This window comes from Neophocaena asiaeorientalis, unplaced genomic scaffold (genome assembly GCF_003031525.2).
Source record: "Neophocaena asiaeorientalis asiaeorientalis breed wild unplaced genomic scaffold, Neophocaena_asiaeorientalis_V1.1 scaffold162, whole genome shotgun sequence".
Lineage (NCBI taxonomy): Eukaryota > Metazoa > Chordata > Mammalia > Artiodactyla > Phocoenidae > Neophocaena > Neophocaena asiaeorientalis.
Window position 1 is genome coordinate 262,090 of NW_020172637.1, and position 4,922 is coordinate 267,011.

The window sequence follows — 4,922 nt, forward strand, 5'->3', positions numbered from 1 at the left end:
GGGACAGATTTTGAAAGTCTTTTAAAAAAAAAAAAAAAAAAAAAAAAAAAGACAGTTGGGGGTATGGGCTCTGAATTGTTTGGTTTGCATATAAAGATATGCTTGATGGCCAGTGGTTTACAATCTCTAGGAATTAGCTAATCCTGTGGAGGGCAGTCCCTCCAGGGTCAGCCAGGCCCCAGATGTCCAAGCATCAGAATATAGAAAGTGAGAAGACACAGCCGCGATCCTCAACTGGATGACTTGCAATATTCTTCCATCTCTCTTACCCTCGTGAATAAGACTCCCTCCCTGCAGGCAGAGTGACCTTTTGAAAGCCTACATTTGATTGTATCACTGGCCAGCTTAAAATGATGCAGGGTTTCCCGAGGCCCTTGGGAGGAAGATCAAAGTCATTCACATCACTATAGTGCCCTAGTGCGCAGGCTTCTCTTCTGGTCTCTTCCCACACTCCTCTTTCCCTGGGCTCTGTGCTTCAGGCACACGGGCACATCAGTTCCCCCAAAGTGCCCTGTTCCTCCACCTACTGGGCCTTTGTACTTGCTCTACTTTCTGCCCGAAAAGCTCTTCCTTGCTCTGTGCTTTTGCCTCCTTCTCTGTTCAATACATGTTTCAAATTTCACCCCAGATTCACTTCCTCAGAAAAATTTGCATGACCCCCCTGACACACACATGCATTGTGTGATTAATTTCCTGGGTGCAAAGTGGCAAAGTTGATAAATACTAACCTTTGGATTCTGACTAAATGGATTCAAACCCCACCTTCATCACTTCTCCCCGTTGGACCTTAAATAAGTTATTTAATCACTCTAAAACTCAGTTTCCCCTCTCATGGCATAAGGATAGCAACAGGAACATTCTCTTGGGCTTCTTGTTAGGATTAAATAAGATAATACACATATAATGTTTAATAATTTCTAAGACTTAAATGTTTCATATTAAAATTTCCTATTAAGCCTCAGAATTTTTTGTAACCTAGAATTCTTGCCAGCTACTAGCAATTAGTCAGGATTCAAATTGAGACCATCTTCATATCCCTGATTAAGAGAATGGCTTGTTAAGTAGTATCAATCACTTCAGAAGGTTAATATAAGCTAATTAATAATTTAAATACTGTTACGGAAATGACATTTGCTCACCACGGGCACCAAAATGATTTTTTTGCTTATCTACCATGACATATAACAACATTCTTTTTATTAACCAAGAGTTCTACATACTGAGAATACAGAGAAAATAATTAAACATAACATATGATGGAAACAAATATAAGGGTATTGTTATTAACTTGCCTCTTCTCACTTTCTGCAGACGAAATTTCATTTTTATCCCTGAATTCCTTCTAATAAAGTCTTACTTTTATTAGGGTGAAAGAGTGAGGTATGATGAATGTGTTCATATACTGGATTTGATCAATGGTTGCCCAGGGCTGGGAGTGGAGGGAAGGCTTAACTACAAAGGGTCAGGAAGGAATTTTTGGAGGTGATGGAATTGTTCTATACCTTGATTGTGGTAGTGGTTATACAACTACATACATTTGTCAAAATTTATGGTGTTATACATTAAAAAGGTAAATTTTACTCCATACAAATTGTATCTCATTTTTTTAAAAAAGAAAGATTGGATTGACAATTTGGTGTTTTCTTAAGCTTAGGAAATGCTTGTGGCGACACTGGTCTTCCATTATTGAAGAGGTCAAGAGTAGTACATTTGTATATTCACAGAATCATGATCCACTGATAATTTCAAGTTTTAAAACTAATTACAAAATAGCTCAGTTATATGTAAGTGAACGTTGTCCTTGCCATGGAGACAGAGTCTGGCATGCTGCAAAGTGAGAAACAGGGGAGGCAAATACGCAGGACATAGCAACCAAAGGGGACCTCCCAGAGGCTACACTTTCTCCTAAATGCATGGAACTTGGAAAAGTCTAGATTTTTTGTAAAAATGGTGAGAGTCCCCTTTACATTGGTGCAGCTACTGTGATGTTAAGGCAGAGTGTGAAGGTGCAAATAGGGCAATCACTACACAGTAGAGTGTATGCTTTCAATACCAAAATGATTTACAGCCTGCTAATTAAATCATGCTGAAAGTGGAATTTCATTCTTGTTTTTGATGGGTAAAAGGGGTTTTATTATATTTGCTTGGCTCTCATCCCTAGGGAATCCAGAGAGCGAATGCCTTCTACAGAAACATACGGCTTCTTGGGAAGTATGAGTCATCAATTGAACCAGAGGTGTGAAAAAAAAAACCTGAAACCAAACACAACAAAAATGTTAAGAAGGTGGTTCCTATCCTGAGGCAGATGCTGTCATTGTTATTTGTAATGTTGTTCTTACTTCATCGAGGAGAACTTACCTCTGACAACCATGAGCTCTTTTTCTAGTTAAAAAAAAAAGAATCTGTTTTAATGTTTGAAGGTGCAAAATCAGCCCTCTCTCTTCACTTTCCCTGGAGTGATCCTCTTGTGAACAATTGATAGGTTATTTCTTGCATTTGTTAAACATTTATGAGCACTTTACTAGTTTCTGGGTATTGTACTAGATATTTGGAATTCAAGGACCTGTTACCCAGAGATTTTCTTACTACTATACCTATGGATTTCTTACATTTAACTAGGTCAGCCTAATTTAATTTTTGGATTGAAAGAATTACTTTTAAAATGTTTCTCTTTATTCACTAGTACTTCTCTTAACGTCTCTATTATAACAATCTATATTTGATACTCACCGGCAACATTATAATATGTATCATTAAAATTCTTGTCACAAACTAGAAAAGCCTATATAATATGAATGAAAAACAAATAATTAAAAAGAATTTTAATTTCTAAGGTTTGGGTTCTCGGGCTTCCCTGGTGGCGCAGTGGTTGAGTCCATCTGCCAATGCAGGGGACACAGGTTTGGGCCCTGGTCCGGAAAGATCCCACATGCCGCGGAGCAACTAAGCCCGTGTGCCACAACTACTGAGCCTGTGCTCTAGAACCCTCGAGCCACAACTACTGAAGCCCACACGCCTAGAACCCGTGCTCTGCAACAAGAGAAGCCACCACAATGAGAAGCCTACGCACTGCAACTAAGAGTGGCCCCCACTCACTGCCACTAGAGAAAGCCCACGCGCAGCAACGAAGACCCAACACAGCCAAATAAATAAATAAAGAAATAGAAAAAAAACGGTTTGGGTGCTATAGGCACTTAAACATGTATCCATTTATTCAAAATTACTTCTTTAGGACTTACCATATGCCAAGCCATGTATTAGATATCAGAGATATAGGAGTAAACATGGCGGATGAGGCAACTGCCCTTCTGAAATGTATGTCCCAGTGAGGTGTAATACGTTAGTAAAGGAGTGAGTAACCATGGTTCAGTTCAGAGAGTAAAGTGAAATAGAGCAGCGTGACTGAGTATGGGCTCCTTCAGGAAGATGTTCTCTGAGGATGTGACATCTGATAAAACACCTCAGTAATGAGATGGAGTGGCCGCGTGAGAGCGAGGAAGAGCTTTCAGGTGGAGAGCGTGCAAGTGTGAAGTTCTGTGGAGAGAATGCCCTTGGACTCTTCTAGGAGCAGTGCGAGTGCTGGGTGGTGCTGGGCAACTGGGGGTTTCTGTGGTGGGTGAGCGGGACCAGTTGAGGCTGGACTGCTTCTCCTGCTGCAGGTCAAGCGAGGAAAGCTGGATTCACCCTGAATGCATGGGAAACAGCTGAAGTACTTTTAGCAGGACGTTGAAAGGCTTTTAAGACGAAGGGAAGATGGCGGAAGAGTAAGACGCGGAGATCACCTTCCTCCCCACAGACACACCAGAAATACATCTACACGTGGAACAACTCCTACAGAACACCCACTGAACGCTGGCAGAAGACCTCAGACCTCCCAAAAGGCAAGAAACTCCCCACGTACCTGGGTAGGGCAAAAGAAAAAAAGAAAAAACAGAGACAAAAGAATAAGGACGGCACCTGCACCAGTGGGAGGGAGCTGTGAAGGAGGAAAGGTGTCCACACACTAGGAAGCCCCTTCGCGGGCGGAGACTGCGGGTGGCGGAGGGGGAAAGCTTCGGACGCGGAGGAGAGCACAGCAACGGGGGTGCGGAGGGCAAAGCGGAGAGATTCCCGCCCAGAGGATCAGGCCCGACCAGCACTCACCAGCCCGAGAGGCTTGTCTGCTCACCCGCCGGGGCGGGCGGGGCTGGGAGCTGAGGCTCGGGCTTCGGTCAGAGCGCAGGGAGAGGCCTGGCGGCGTGAACGCAGCCTGAAGGGGTTAGTGCGCCACGCCCAGCCGGAAGGGAGTCCGGGGGAAAGTCTGGACCTGCCGAAGAGGCAAGAGACTTTTTCTTCCCTCTTTGTTTCCTGGTGCGCGAGGAGAGGGGTTTAAGAGCGCTGCTTAAAGGAGCTCCAGAGACGGGCGCGAGCCGCGGCTAAAAGCGCGGACCCCAGAGACAGGCGTGAGACGCTAAGGCTGCTGCTGCCGCCACCAAGGGGCCTGTGTGCGAGCACAGGTCACTATCCACACCCCGTTTCCGGGGAGCCTGTGCAGCACGCCACCGCCAGGGTCACTGGATCCAGGGTCAAATCCTACGGGAGAACGCACGGCGCGCCTCAGGCTGGTGCAACGTCATGCCGGCCCCTGTCGCTGCAGGCCCGCCCCGAATCCGTGCCCCTCCCTCCTCCCTGCCTGAGTGAGCCAGAGCCCCCGAATCAGCTGCTCCTTTAACCCCATCCTGTCTGAGCAAAGAACAGACGCCCTCCGGCGACCTACACGCAGAGGCGGGGCTAAATCCGAAGCTGGGCCCCGGGAGCTGTGAAAACAAAGAAGAGAAAGGGAAATCTCTCCCAGCAGCCTCAGGAGCAGCGGATTAAAGCTCCACAATCAACTTGATGTACCTGAGCACGCCACCGCCAGGGTCACTGGATCCAGGGTCAAA